Genomic DNA, 17,376 nt, shown 5'->3' on the forward strand with positions numbered 1-17,376 from the left:
ATATTCAAACCAATAAGCATGTCACCATGCATAGACGATGTTATTTTATGTATTAAATGTTGTTCATATCATTGGCAAAATGTAAACTTCAAATACAATGCCACAAGGTCATTTTTAGCAGGTAAAATAGCAAAAATATAATTTTCAAAATAATTAAGCTAAATAATTATTTATTAGTAAAAGCAAAGTAATAATGTTAGCTATTATTATTGGCTTACTCTAAATCTTTTATTTCATAAATAAGGATAATGGAAAAAACAAAAATTCACTCATTACAAAACACTTAAAATTTAATTTCTTATGAGATATGTTTATTGCTAAACATCTAAACATCATCTGATCTAGTCTTTAAAAAAATCATTTGGAATGTATGTTATCTATAGTTGCAATATCTATTACCCACATTTACTTTACCAAATATGTTTTTTCTCACTGAATAATATTATTCTCATATTTTCTCCTTTGATAAACATTTTCTCACCAAATTTTATTTTGTGATGCACCATTAATTTTGATATTTTAAAATCTGTAGCAATTATTCTTTATGAATCATCAGTATTATTTAGCAATATTAATTTGTATTTGTTTTTGTTGAAGTCAGAATTCCATTTTTTACAAAAATCAAGTGGCTTCTCAGTTTGGGTTACCATGAACAATAAAATTTTCTTGTACTTAATTCATAATGTGCTGATGAACTCTGACTTTTAAAAATGTTTTCTATACCTCTGCCCATTATATAACGGACTTTAACTGGTACTCAGTGCAAGAAGAACCTATGATTAAAATTTATAGTTTGGTTCATTGCATCATAAAAATATATTAAATTAATGAAAATGTGAGCTTAGACTGGGGTAGTTCTCAAAAATAGAGTTTTCTTTTATTTTTTTAATTTAATTTTTTAAATTTTATTTTATTTTATTTTTTTCAGTGTTCCAAAATTCATTATTTATGCACCACACCGAGTTTTCTTTTTTTTTAAAGATTTTATTTATTTGTTTGACAAACAGAGATCACAAGTAGGCAGAGAGAGAGGAAGGGGAGCAGGCTCCCTGCTGAGCAGACAGCCCAATGTGGGGCTCAATTCCAGGACCCTGGGATCATGACCTGAGCCGAAGGCAGAAGCTTAACCCACCGAGCCACCCAGGCGCCCCTCGGGTTTTCTTTTATCATGGGAATTTTTGTCAAGTGCTAAAGGTACATATTCACTAGGAAAAGAAATTAAATATACTTATGCAATATTATATTTGTATAATCTTCAAATCTATATTTGTAATCTACAAATCTATATTTGTAATAATCTTCATAATGTTCTATGATATATATTAAGCCTTATTTGTTTTCTGTTATCTGTTAAGCTGTACCTTAATTAAAGGTTAGTATATGTTTCATAAAGAAGAATCTTTATAATTTTGTTGTCATATAGTATTTTAGAATTTGTATAATGAGGATGCTTAGAAGTTGTATCAATGACTTTTTTTTTTTAACAGATAGAATTTGTATTTTTATTGTACTTTAAAAGCTTTATGTAATAAGTATATATTTAGTGACCATTTATTACCAATGGTAACACAATAGAGTACTAATATGGTATTTGCACACTTACAATATGTCACTTTACCAATTTTTAATGGTAATCAATTCTGCTACTGACATGACTAAATAGTACATAATTGGTCATTAATTATGAACGTTTGTTTCACCAGTGCATTTTTATGAAGATCCAGTTGAAAATTGTATTTCTATGTAAACTCAATGATATATTTGATTTTGCTGAGAATAAATGATTTTTAAAAAAAGATGAAGAAAGCCACTTTCTATACAAAAAAAAAATGATCACCAAAATAATGATTAATGCTATCTTTTTTTAAAGAAGATAGTTCAGATATATATTGCTTTCCTTTTTAACTTTCTCCTAACTTGTGTTTGTTGAAAAATAATTGCTATTAATGTGGGGCATCTGGGTGGCTCAGTTAGTTAAGCATTTGCCTTCAGCGTGGGTCTTGATCCCAGGGTTCTGGGATCGAGCCCCATGTAGCACTTTGTGCTCAGCGAGAAGTCAGCCTCTTCCTCTCTCTCTGATCCTCCTATGCCTGTGCTCTCTGTCTGTCTCAAATAAATAAATAAAATCTTAAAAGAAAAATTATTGATATTAATGTATATGTTAACATGTGTCTGTACCTGTATGTGTTATATTCTGAAGCTCCATGGCCCTGTTTTCCACTTGCTCTTGCTGCTGCACATTTCAGTGACTTTGTCCTAGACCATGCTTGCCTAAGTATTTAGCTGCATTCCAAGTCCCATGGAGGAGTTATGTTATCACAGTTGTCTTCTAGTATGTGTTAACTCAAATATTTAATTTGTCTAAATGCTGCAAAGGCTGATGAAATGGTACGGCCAACAATCACTTCCTCAACTCTACACCCTCAAATTTAGGCTTAAAGAGTTGGGTCTTTATGGACTAACTCCTTTAGTTCTCCTGCTATGTAATGCTTTGGAAATAATTCTTAGACCTGACATTCCCAGGAGAAAACAAACCCTGCAATTTTCTTGGATAGGGTTACTCTACAGAGAAATAGTGCTAAGGAATCTCTCTAGAACATAGATATTTGTTTGGACATCGGGTTTTAGAAATGAGTTATCTTCACATGTGTTCTGTCTCACTCCCCATCTCACTCCTATTGCCTGAGCTAAAAAGAAATAAATTCTAACTAGTTCCTATCAAAGAAATTTATTTCCTATATCGGTTATAAAATGTGTTTGGTTTTCTTAAGAGTTTAGCTCTTCTGTAACTAATTTGGAATACTCTGCTCCATTAAGAGTGACTTCCACATTTAGATCAGTATATGACTAGTGTTGAAGTTTAATTTTATCCTATATTGAGAGCACTTTTTGAGGATCAACATATTAGAGATTCTTTGGCCCTCCTTCTTGAATAAATGACATTATAGCATATGAGTAAGACAGGGAAAGTACAAGGTAATCTTGGACAAACTTGTGGTGCCAGGAAGTAAATACATTTCTCATGTTTTAATGATAAAGACATGTCCAAAGGACACAAGAGTCAACTCAAAAGGACTTCCAAATGCCAAATCTAGGACAATTTAAGGAACAAAATAAAATAACGATAGCAATAGATTATAAGCTATAGAATAAGCCAAGTATCCATGAGTTTATAAATAAATATAAAATAGAATATAGAGATAGAAATAAATTAAGATTATATAAATAAATAATTGAAAGATACAAAATATTTAATAAAAATAAACATATTTATTTAATAATTGACTAAAGAAAATAAATTATATAAATAATTGAATTATAAAATAATAAACAAATGCATTTGGTATATATTTAAAATTAAATTGTATAAATAATATAAATATAAATAAATAAATAATGACATAAATAAATGACTGAATAAAAGTAAATGGGGAAAACTCTTCTTTACCATGAAATTCCAAACAATAGACTTAGATGAAAAGAGAAAATTCATTATTTAGCAAGTACCATACTAATAATTGTTTTAGGCAAGACTCATCGATGGATGATAAAATTAGTGGGCAAAAATGATAAGCCACAGTATTTACATAGTCTCCAGTTGATAAGCCACAGTATTTACATTGTCTCCAGTTATATCCCCTCAAGATAATTATTAATTACAAGGAGAGAAAGAGTGACAGTAATTCTCCAGTGGAGAAACATGGCAGTCACCATCTTATCCAAGTGATCAAAATTAATATCACCACCAGTGAGAAAATTAACACTATGTGTCTCCTGAAATGATGCTGCACAGAGGGCACAAAAGCCCTTTTCTGTATTTTTGCCAAATCTAAACTTAATCAGGAAGAAACATCAGACAATCTCAAATTGAAGGTCATTCTACAAAATAACTCTCCAGTACTCTTAGCAAATGTCAAGATTATAAAAGGCAAAGTTGAGAAACTGTTCCAAATTAAAGGAACCTAAGGTGACATGACAACAAAATACAATGTATGACTGTAGATCAGTGCCTGAAAATCAGATATAAGACATAAGTAAGATAATCGGCTAGATTTGAATATGATAGACAAATTAGCTAATAGCATTACATCAATATTAATTTCATGGGTTTGAGAATTACATTGTGGTTATATAAGATGAGAGCATGTGAAAAATCTATGTGAAGAGTATAGAAAAATATATTAAAATTCTCTGGTTTTTATAAATCTAAAACTATTTCAAAAATAAAAAATGGGAAAAATATTTAAAAAATCATAAAACAAATTTCTGAACTCCAACACATTTGCAACTTCCTTTTTTTCAGGACCCAATTCATGAAAACCATAGTTAAGGTAACTGTGGCATATGCAAGAAACTCTAGCTACCATTATCTACTTTTAACTCTCACCTAGACTATTACAATGGGATCCTAGAAATGGCTGGTTCATTCTCTACTATAGCCAGAATGAGCTTTTCAAAACCTAAATATGATTATGTCACCTGCCTCCCACCCATGACCTTGAGTTTCCCTAAAGGTCAAGATGTCATCTGCCCTCCAGTAAAAGTCTTTATAATATTTCCCCTTCTCATGCTGTGCCTCTTTCTCTTCTTTGCATATTAATCCTAATTTTTTTAGACACCAGCTAAAGCCTTCCCTGACTTTTCTGACTTTGTCCAATACCTCTACCATAGACACAATAACATAAAATCTGTGCTTTTTAGCATCTGTCAGGATTAATTTTACTTGTTTGTGTGGTTATTTGATTAATGTTTGCCATTCTCACTGCACTGTAAACTTTATGAGAACTTAATCAACGTTTATCTCCAGCATGTAGCCCAAAATATAGCATTCAATAAATATTTGTTGGGTAAAAGAAATAAATAAGCTATATCTGAAAGTATTTCTACATGACTCTTCCAAAATTTTGAAATATGCTTTTTCTAAATTGATACTTTAAAAAAGTGTAACTTTTTTTTAATTTTTAACTTCACCAAATAAAAGTATAATTTAAAGATATTAACTTTTTTGGCTCTTCTTTCTATAAACACATTTTTTTGTATCTAACATAGACTTTTGGAGTTGCATAACACAAGATTTTTCCTGAAATAAGTAAGGCAGAATATTGGCAGTTTGAACTTAATATCCTCACTCCCTTCCAAGAAAATTTCAGTGGATTACTTCAAAATAGATGGTCTTACACAGGAAATAAAAGTAGAAGCAGAATGTCAGAAATGAATATATAAGTGTTTCAGTAGAATGATCAGCTTGGTGTACTAGGATTCCCATTTGGTTTAGAGCTTCAAGGCCACAAAAGCAATGGGAAAAATCCATTCACACAAGAAAGACTCATATTACTTATTTAGACCGATCTATATTTACTTATTCTTGGCACTATGGAGTTAGCTTTTATATGAAAAGTAAAGTGATAACTCTGGGTCCACTTGGGAGTCTTCCTCTAGTCTGGTGTCCAGCAAAGCTGGATTAGAATCCTATTTTACAAAGTTATAACGCTTGTAAACTTGAGAAAATCACTTCTGTGTGAACCTCAGTTTTCTCAGTTAAAATAGAAGGATTGGAAAGAACTTACTACAGAGGGTTTTGTAAGGATTCAAAGAGATTATGCATGTACCCTTAGTACACGTACTCTATGAGTATCTAAGCGTACTCATCTCTGTATCTGTTTCTTTCCTTTAAAAGCTTTCCAGTTCTAAAAAATCTGCTTGAAAAAATACACATTATGGTGGATAAAAGGAGTTTTTAAAAGTTATTGTGAAAAAATGGCCTTTGTTTCAAGCTTCACATGCAGGATTCAAATTCAGAATGTCCAAGTGGCCACACGTTCGGTTTATTACCCAGCAGTCAGGACTCCCCTCTATTATCAGATAAGACATTAATTGGGATTCTGAGAGTTCTGTTTCCTGGATAGGAAAAACTGAAGGAAGATGTATGTAAGGAGGAGTAGATGACAGAAAGCTGAGATATCTGGACCAGGGGAGAAGCAGCCCTGGGTCTCCATGCTTATAATTTAACTTTTTGTGTTGACAAAAGCCAAAGATATTCAACAAAAGTACCACACTGGCCTCAAAGTCTACTCAAAAAAAAAAAAAGATAAAGATAATGGACAAGAGGGAATAAGAGGACTTATGTGAAGGTTGTGGACTGAATTGTGTCTGCCTAAAATTCATTTGTTGAAATTCTAACCCTCAACATAACTGTATTTAGAGATAGAACATTTAGAAGGTAATTAAGTTTCAATGAGGTCAGTAGAATGGGTCTCTGATCCCATGGGATTAGTGTCCTTATAAGAAAAGAGACCAACCAAGAAACAAAGAGATTCAAATACAAAGAACAAACTGGTAGGTGCCAGGGGAAAGGTGGGTAGGAGAATAGGTAAATGGATTTTAAAAGAAGTAGAGAGCCAGAGAGCTCACTCTTGTTCCTCCCCTACTATGTGCGGACACAGCCAGGAGGTGGCCATCTGTAAGCTAGGGAGAGCTCCCACCAGAAACCAGTCCTGCCAGACTTTGGTCTTGGGTTCTAGCCTCCGGAACTGTCAGAAAATAAAATTTTGTTATTGAAGCCACCAGTCGCAGATATTTTATTATTCCAGTCCTCTCTGACAATACAGTGAGGAAAGTATTTGACTTTATTTTCATCCCAAAAATTCAATGAGAGCAATTTGAAGTTCAGTGGGAGATATTTGAGAAAAAAAAATTATGAGAATTAAAATAAAAAATAAAATAATTTACCCTGATAAGATAAGGAATTCAGTGAATACACAGTGCAGAACTCTCCAGTTAGTATGTTTATTATCAAAAGGCATATGTTTTATTACCAAAAGTGATTCAGGCATCACATGCTATATTGGAATATTTCAACCATCCTATATCTCAGTCTTGGAGCATGTGCTCTTGTTTTGGCTAGATGTGAAAGTAAATTTCTCTCTGTCTAATTAAAGGTATAGCTAATTTATTCCCTTTTGCAACACAAATAACAAAGTTCTGATTAATCAGCTCTAGAACAAAAGTAAACCTTCTGCTACACTTAATTAAAAATCAGATTTCTCTGGAGAGTTGATTACACCGGGGAGTTGGAATACGCTGCTGATAAATGTGTGCTGCTTGCAGGACAATGCTAGAGACAGACCCTGGGGACTTGTGCATCAGTATAAACAAGAATATGCTCAAAAAATTCAGTTAGGTGCCTCCACATTTTTATTCTCAACAGGGAATGGGTGTAAAGAGAGAAGCCAGGGGGACCGTCAAGAATTTTTAAATTATTGAGTCCTGAGTTTCCAGTCACAGTCATTATTCACAAAACAGCTATTCAGGCAATTTCCAGGAAAAGAAAAACCAGGTGAGTTATTTTATACCTAGAGATGGCATGGTCACCATGCAAAGTCCAATTTAAATGGTAGGGAGAGATGGCATCCCGATATTATAAAAGTGTAAGAATCAAAACATTGCAAAATTACCTTGACATGCCTGAATCTAACTGCTTCTAGCTGTTCCATCAGGAGCAGCCCTTCACTCTCCAGTCCTGTGTCCTTGTGTAAACCTTTCACTTCCCATTTCTGAAAAGAAGATATAATCTCAGGTAAGGGACCACTGGAGATGTAACCTGCCTTAAGGCAGAGATCAAAAGATCTAACTGATACAGGGAGCAGGGAGATAACATGAAGGAGAAAACAAGTTTGATACAAAAAACTGGAGAGGACGGAAACTGTGATACACTGGAGAGCATAGATCTGGTTGGTGGTGGGTGGGGGCCTGGAGAACTCTCCAGAGTCAGGATGTCGACACCACGCGTGTAGGAATATACGCGCGAAGTAACCTGGTTTTTCAAAAGAGAATGGAAAACCACATTTTAATATAAGATATCCTAACTTTACATGTTTATTGTAATTACTGTAAGATTATATTTAGGTGTAAAAAGCACTTCTACCCACGTTATTCAGCTAGTGTGCTGCCATCTCCCCTCCCCTCCCCCTGGCTTGGTGATCTGTGCTTAAAGGACTAAAATTGAGCATTTTTTTTAAATCTTCCTTCATAAAGGCTGCCTGATATACTAGTAAGAATACTCAACTTGGAACTATAGAATTGCCCCTGATTAGTGAATTATCTGTTAGGTCCTAGAAGTATGACCATGAACCTTAGGGCCTCCATCTAAACACCTGGTAGATTGGACAATTTTGTCTCAGTTTCCTTTCAACTTCAACATTTCTAGCATGTCAGCAGTATGAGGAAAAGAAGTTAAAGATCGCATCATCCAGCTCCTGATCCAATGACTAAAGTATGTTTACAGGACCTACTTTATGGTCACATATTTGAAATTTGAAGAAATGTCACTCCTAGTTTTCGCTATATTTGTCAACATGGTATAAAGGATCTGAATTTATGAAAATATCAAGGAATAAGGTATCTAATAATTTGAACTAAGGAGTTTACTTGTCTATATCCACTTAAAATAAATAAAATAATGAATTAACTTCATAAAAATATGGAGATTGTTGAAACCACAACTTGTCATCTTATTAGAATTAATTTTGGCCCTGGAAAATTATTTTTAAATAATGTATAACTTCAATAAATATTGCTGAGTTCCAAACATTAATATATAAAATTTCTCATCCCTCAGATACACTAGAAGTCACTGAAACAGCAATAATTTTAATTCTCATTCATAAGAAATTTACTTTTTAATATTCTTAGGCTTGCTTCCTAAGAGTAAGAGCAATTACCACGGTCACTGGCTATCTCAGTGAATCCAACCCCTACAGACTTTGTGATATAAGGATTTCTTTTTATAGTCAAAGGCATAATGATCATTCCACTAAACAACAACAGTAGCGTCTTATACTTACAAAGCATTTTTTTCGGTTTGCAAAGTACTTTCATGCATTAAGTTGAATCCTCACTACTATATCAGGGGATATTTATGGCAATAATTATTATGTTCATAAGGAAGATAAAGAAACTTAGGCTCAGAGAGCCTTTGGTCATCTAGATAGTGCTGTCTTAGCACTGTCTAATGAAACTTTGTGCAATAATCAAAATGTTTTATGAATTTTCCTTGTGGTAGCCACTAAGGATATGTGGCTATTGGGCACTTGAATGTGACCAGTGAGAATGAGAAACTAATTTTTTATTTTACTTAATTTTAATTAACTTCTATTTAAATTATTTTATGTGGCTAATGGCTTCTCTATTAGACAGTGAAGATCTAGAAATTACATTTTCATTTTCTTATTAATCTACCTTTTTTCTTTTCACTTTGCATTAAGTCTTCTAATTTGACCCATACTCTGCTTGAAATGTCTTTCGTATCTCTCCTTTACTTACCATTTTAATTTCTAATAACTGATTCAGATCACAAACACTGTAACAGCCTGCGAGGTGATCTCCATTTGTGCAAACATCTTCAAGAAAAGAAGCCATACTCAGAATACATGAACAGATATTTCTCCAGAGAAGGCATACAGATGGCTAGCAGACATATGAAAAGATGCTCAACATCATTCATCATCCAGGAAATGCAAAGCAAAACCACAATGAGATATTATCTCACACTGGTCGGAATGGCTAGAATCAAAAAGACAAGAAATAGCAAGTGTTGGCAAGGATGTGGCAAGAAAGGAACACTTGTGCACTGTTCATGGGAATGCACATTGGTGCAGCCACTGTGGGAAACATTGTGGAGGTTCCTGAAAGAATTAAAGGTAGATTTGCTGTATGATCAAGTAATTCCCCTACTGGGTATTTATCCAAACAATACAGAAACACTAATTTGAAAAGATATTTGCACCCCTGTGTTTATAGCAGTATTATTTACAATAGCCAAATTATGGAAATAATCTAAGTATCTATCAATAAATAAATGGATAAAGAAGATGTGCACGCATGTGTGTGTGTGTATATATATATAGAGAGAGAGAGAGAGGAATATTATTCAGCCATAAAAAAGAATGAAATCTTTCCATTTGCAAAAACATAGATGGATCTAGAAGGTATTACATAAAGTGAAATAAGTCAGAGAAACATGTATATCATATGATTTCACTCACATATGGGATATAGGAAACAAAACAAGTGAACAAGAAAAAAGATACAAGAAAAACAAAAAAACAAAAAACAAGACTCTTAAACATAGGGGACAAACTGGTAGTTACCAGAGGGAAGGTAGGCAGGGAATGGATGAAATAGGTGCAAGGGACTAAAAGCACACCTATCGTAATGAGCACTGAGTAACATATAGAATTGTTGGATCACTATATTATATACCCAAAACTGGTATAACACAGGATGTTAATTATACTGGAATTAAATTTTTAAAAAAGAAAGAAGCCATAGTTCTAACAGCTGTCTTCGGCCACCATAATGCTGCATAACAAGTAATACATCAACAAATTTAAAATGTAAGCATGTATTTAGCTCACAAGTCTGCAGATCGCCTGAGGATTTGGATGCCTTAAACTGAATTGAGATGAGTGGTTTTACAAGTCTCAGATGGCTTCATTCATGGGTTTACAGCCAGCTGGGAGATGCTGATCTTGGCTTGGCTCAACGGGTGGTGGCTCTGTTCCACTCATATTTCATCTCCCTCTTGCAACCGATGAGGGAGATGCAATAGTTTGTTCCAGGGGTGGTAACAAGGGTGAACTAGAGCAGATAGAAGCACAAGAGATCCCCTGATGCGTAGGCTTAGAACTCCACCACAATCATCTCCATGCCATTCTATTGGCCAGAAGAAATCATCTACCCAAAATACAATCAGGAAGCAGAGAAATAAACTGCCCACGCTGTGAAGCCAGAGCAATAGTCCCTAATAAAGGGGACATATTCAAGGAGGGGTGAAAATGTCATGGCCACAACACTTGTTTATGTCTGTGTATTCCTTGCACTTCTTATTCCTCATTGTAGAAAAACAATATCAGGATGAAAACATTTCAAAATGAAAATAGCATCACCTGAAGATATCAGTTCAGTATTCACCAAGTCATAGTGGTATTGTGTATGCTTATTTGTTTCATGATTATAGTACAGTAAGGGGTTATGAAACAGACATGAAGAGTTCAGAATTCATTAATCCATATGTTCACACACTACAATAGCATCTCTGTCATTCTGCCACCCAAACAGTGAGTCTCTTTTAAAAACCTATTTCTTTTTTTTTTTTTTTAAAGATTTTATTTATTTATTTGACAGAGAGAGATCACAAATAGACAGAGAGGCAGGCAGAGAGAGGGAGGGAAGCAGGCTCCCTGCCAAGCAGAGAGCCCGATGCGGGACTCGATCCCAGGACCCTGAGATCATGACCTGAGCCGAAGGCAGCGGCTTAACCCACTGAGCCACCCAGGCGCCCTTAAAAACCTATTTCTAATAAAAAATAAATGTATTTCTTAGGCTCTTGATATCACATATTTTTTGAATGTAGAATGCTCAAATTAATCTCAACCCCTTAGTGATATTGTTTTTCTCTTCCTCTAAAATATTATTAAACAACAACATCATATATCATGTACATGTCAATTTTGGGGGGGATCTTTTTAAACCCTTAAAAACTTAAATTAGAATAATAAAATATATGAACAGATCTATATTTACCCTAATAACAAAGTTAAAATCTCTTTCTGTTCCTTTTTCTCTTGGTATTATATATAGTTTAAGCTAGAATTTTCAAGCTTAAATTCTCCCTTAAAGAAATATTTTCTCTTTTAACTAGGGCTCTTAGGAGTCTTATTGAACCACGTGTTTATGTATTTTCCATCACATTTTGTCACATCTACTTAAGTGTGAAGGAAAACTTTATGACAGATCTATCAACAAGCAGCTTTTAGCATAAATCTGAGGCATATTTTAAAATTAGTTGCCTACTTAACCATAAATGAAACATGTTTGTGTATGTTAAAAATAATTAACATCCTTAAAAAGAATCTTAAGTTGTGTCTTTATGACAGTTTAGGGAAAACTTAAAGAGTTGATTGCTAAAGAGCTGTCACCATACAGAAACAGGAAAAGGATAGGTGAGAAAATTCTAGCACAGAGTTATCTAATAGGAGGGCTTGGAAATGGGGTGTTTCATGAAGACTATTTTCTTGTTAGTTGTGTTTCAGAAGAAAACTTGTTTAATTCTTGTTGAAAATGGTGGAAAATTGTATTCGTTTGAGTTCTATAAAATAAGTGCAAAATAATTATTCTTTGGTTTAGTTATTAGGGTCCCCCTTTGTACATTTTTATTGTTACGAATAGAATGAAATAGTAAATCAAATTATGCTGAAAGAATATTGATATCAAGACATCTTTGGAAATGCTTACTTTTAAAATAAATTATTGAGGGGTGCAGGTGGCACAATAGGTAAGCATCCGACTCTTAGTTTCAGCTCAGGTCTTAATCTCAGGGTCAGGTTCCACAATCAGCACAGACTCTGCTTAAGACTCTCTCTCCCTCTGCCCCACAATCCCCCCCCCAACTTTCTCTCTCCCTCTCAAAATAAATAAATCTTTAAAAAATAAAATAAAAAATTGAAAAAAATAATATTTTTGTCTTCTTCATCATTCTCTAAAAGTAAAGGAAGAATAATTTAATTTACTAAAAACCTGGGTGCTTTCCACTGAAATTTTACCCAAATACTGTTGAATATAAAGCAATTATTTTAACCTGAATGAACTAGAATGAATGACAATAATGGTTTCTTTTATAACTTATTTCAGAAGAGTCCCATAGAACATAATAACTAGTTTCTAGTTTCAAAAACATATGAAGTACATCAGAATTTTGGGCATGAGAGTTGACACTGTGTTCTACATGTGATTCAGACAGAATTGGACATGTCTGGAAAAAGTATAAACAGGGTCTAGCACAATTCCATTTTGTGAGTCTTTTGGGGAAAATAATTATGACAGGGTGAAGTGGGAGTAGTAGAATGGATTGAATCATGGATTTGAGTTCAACTCCCATGGGGAAAGTGTGTGTGTGTGTGTGTGTGTGTGTGTGTGTGTGTGTGTGTACATACATGCCTATGGATCACAGATTAAGCTAGGACTTGCTCATTTGACTTAAAAAAATTGTTTTTTAATCTTCTCTGTTAGGTTTTTATAAGTAACGTTTCTTTTCATTTGTATGATTTAATTAATGTGGAAAGAACTGCCATGTGATAGAAATTAAAAAGCAGGAATTCTTACTGAGCTGTGCCAGCCCCATCACTGACGGTTCGTTAGCCTCCTTGAAGCTCTGTCTCCTTATTCATAACCTACTTTTGAGTGGATTACATGTAATATACATCAATTATCTCAGACAATTGTTAAATAAATATTGGTTGTTTTGCCATATATTTTGAGAGACAAGTTTCTTCTGCATTACCGTTTTTAATATAAGAAATTACTCAAATCTTGGCCTCCAAAATTTGGTATGGAATTTGATTTTCTGACCATCTAGCCACTGATATCAATGAATTTTACGGCAGAGTTGGTAAAATAGGAAATGATTCATGATAAAATTGAGCACAAAAATATAAGATCTTATGTAGTGAGAAGCTGGAAGACCATCAATAGCATGAAATCATTTTAAGTCAGACTAGACAAAACACTTAGTAAAACACTTCTGCTGTGTGGGGCGCCTGGGTGGCTCAGTGGGTTAAAGCCTCTGCCTTTGGCTCAGGTCATGATCCCAGGGTCCTGGGATCAAGCCCCACATGGGGCTCTCTGCTCAGCAGGAAGCCTGCTTCCTCCTCTCTCTCTGCCTGCCTCTCTGCCTACCTGTGATCTCTGTCTGTCAAATAAATAAATAAAATCTTAAAAAAAAAAAAAAAAACACTTCTGCTGTGTCATATAAAGAAAGTAAAGGTTTTGGGAAAATTATACCCCCTGTATAAAGCCAATACGTTTCTTACAAAAGTAACTATGAAATTGACTTCAATAAGGTGACTTTTTGCACAACCATAAATTACTTTGTTCAAAACCACTACAACAGTTAATTCTGTTTAAAACATGCATTCGACATAGGAAGCAGAAAAAATACATCACATGTGATATTTTTAATTAAGGTTTTTCCATTTTAAAAATAGCCATGCTCTAATTATGGAAAATTTTTTTAAAAAGTACTAAAATTTTTAAGAAGGAAAAAAAATGTCCCATCAGGCAAACACAATCACTATTAAGACTGCAGCTTTTATGAATTTGGTAGATTTTTCTAACCAGTCTTTCCTTATATAATTATTAAAATATACTTATTCTCTAGGTAGATGTTTTTCTTCCTTTCTTCTTTCTCTTTTGCCTTCTTTTCTTCTTTCTCTTCTCTTTCTTCACTTCTTTGTCCCTCTTCCAGTTTCTTCTTCTTTCACTGATCATTGAAAATTTTGTCAATTAAAAATATTTTTCTGTATCATAAAGTCAGAAACCACAATTGTCTCAGACCTATGTGAAATTACACTTAATATAAGCCAATTCCAGGTACCAAATTGTAACTAGAAAATCTAACTTTTCTTTCAAAACCATTAAAAACAATAAAATACTTAAGAATAAATTTAAACAAGGAAATTAAAGATTTGCACAATAAAAATGATAAGATTTGATTGAAACACACAACATTTTTACTATGTTAAGCATAACGTAAGAGTACTGGTTACCATCTTCTAACAATCCATGGCCACTGTCTAATACCATTTGTAATGAAAGGAAGATTTTAAGAAGGGAAAAGAAAACCAGAATTTGTGGTCTGCCTATCATGCGCCAAAGTTTCAGGATCACTATGGAGCTACTTAAAATCTTCATTGGCCTATATGTATATTGACATATATTTTACCAGAACACAGAATAAGGAATATTGAATAAAGAATAAAGAATCTCTCTTTATTAGAGAGATAATAAAGGTAACCTTTATTAAGCACTTATGTGTCCAGATCCTTTATAAATATAGTTTGTGTGTATGTGTGTGTGTGTGGGGGGGGGGTGGGTGTGTGTGTATACATATATTTTTTTTCCATGATTAGAATGTTGGAATGTGTTCTTTGTTTTTACATCTTTGTTGAAGTTACTCTCATCATGGGCATGAATTGCCAGTCACTAAATCTTTCCATACTTTTTAGTTCTCATCAATACTGAACACTTTATGGCATTTTGATTATTCCCACTCCTTTAAAAAAAAAAATCGCCTCTCTTTTCATGATGCCCTTCTTTTCTTGGTTTGCATTCCTGCTTTCTGATTATTTTTCCTTAATTTCCTTGATGATGTGCTCTTTCTCTTCCCACTCCTTCAATATAAGAATTCAGCAATTGCAATCTTCTTTACACTCCAAATATCTCCAAATAAATCTGACCTAACAAAAAGTTGCAGCATTAATCTGTATACTAATGTCTGGAAAATATGCATAGAAAGCTCTACCTCTCCCTTCAGTTCATTTAGTAAACTACTTACTGCCTACTACCTACTGGACATCCCAAAGGAATTTTATATTCAACTGTGTCTCAAAAGAACTCATTATTTGATCTCAAGTAAACCTCTTGTATTATTTATCCCAGAGTCTAACATGACCATACTCAATGATTCAAGGTTGGAATTTATTTGTTATTTTCCAGGTCTCCTTTATTCTCATGTCCACAGCCAATGAACCAAAAAGTCTGTATGATAGAATGTTACTGTAACCTTCTATCTGGTCTCATGGAATATTTGTCATCATTAAAATCCATTCTCTAAACTGCCTTCAAAACAAATATTTCTAAAACAAAACAGGTCAAACTACTCCTTCCTTGAAAATAATCATTGGTTTCCTGTTATCTGCAAGATTGTTAGGATAAACTTAACAAACCAGAACCTAGTTTGAAGTAGTGTTTGACTACATCTCTAGATTTGTGACCTCTAGATACCAATTTGCTTGTGACTACATGTGCCTTTACACTTTCTGCCCATTCTGCTCAGGATGCATCTGTATGTAAAATGTTATCCTACACAAAAGTAGTTATTACCCCTTTCTCTGAGAGTTTCCACTTCACTCTAGTACTTCTGTGTTTGACGTTATGATATTAGTACATTATCTGGTCCAGCAACTATGGTTATTAGTTTACATTTCTGTTCCTTTCACTTACTTCATAAAGCAGCAGTACACAGTGCAATGTATAGCACATAGTGATGTTCAACAAATATTTTTTGAACCATACTGAAATTTCATCAATTTCTGCAAATATGAAGGGAAGAAGATGTTTCTTCATGGTGCTATAGTAACTGGTTGTCACTCAAATCAATGACAGTTATAATTCAAGCTAATTAAAGGCCATGATGAATCGAAGCAATCAGTTCCTACCAAGTATGTTTAACTATTCAATTGGTTTGTCATGATAAAAACATAACTTCATTTTAGTTGAAAAAAAAATCTATGATTTCAGAGGAGAAAACTCATATTGTCTTGATTGTTTGACATTTTCTGGTAACTCTGATGCCATTTAAATAGACCTGGAATGGCATGGCTTATCCTACTTGCCTTTTTTGCAGCAAAGAAACAAGGAATGACTGGAATACCCTATCATCTAATGTTTCAAGGTAATTATTTAAGGCCTGTAGCTGTCGTTGTAATACTGAACGTCCTTCCTCTGTTTACCCAGGAGAAGGACACTGACATTCATCACCATGCTGCAAGGTGATGTTAGCTTGCAAGTGTCATGTTCAAACTTTTAAATGTGTAATGTTTAATTTACCTTAGCTTGCTTTAGAAATATTTTATACTTAATCCCTTATCTTCAACTTAGATAACTAATTGCTTTTGAAAAATTACAAGAGTCAATTTCATATTTCACTATATGGTAAATGCTGATAAGTAACTCTCATTTATCAATGATACCCAGCTCTACATTAAAAATTTTCAAGACATAATACTCTCGGTAACAGTTGTCTTTGGTGATGCTCAAATCAGGTATTGAAGTTGAGCTATATAATAAACTAGATTAAAAGTACAAAAATGGAGGGGCGCCTGGGTGGCTCAGTGGGTTAAGCCGCTGCCTTCGGCTCAGGTCATGATCTCAGGGTCCTGGGATCGAGTCCCACATCGGGCTCTCTGCTCAGCAAGAAGCCTGCTTCCCTCTCTCTCTCTCTGCCTGCCTCTCCGTCTACTTGTGATCTCTCTCTGTCAAATAAACAAATAAAATCTTTAAAAAAAAAAAAAAAGTACAAAAATGGAGACTTTTATTAGGATGAAAATAAGAAAATGATGTATCTAAGTATATCACATATACTTAGGTAGAATAAATGTCTTTACATGGAATAAATATTTTACACGTAAATAAAATGATGGTTACCTTTACTTGAATGACCAAAATGAACCAGTCTTGTTTATTAATAGTTACCTACTTTTTATTATTTTGCTTCTTGATAAACTAATACTATACTTACAACATTTATTTTTTTTAAGT

The sequence above is a fragment of the Enhydra lutris genome, unplaced genomic scaffold (assembly GCF_002288905.1).
Source record: "Enhydra lutris kenyoni isolate GAN:26980312 unplaced genomic scaffold, ASM228890v2 scaffoldscaffold21, whole genome shotgun sequence".
Classification (NCBI taxonomy): Eukaryota; Metazoa; Chordata; class Mammalia; order Carnivora; family Mustelidae; genus Enhydra; species Enhydra lutris.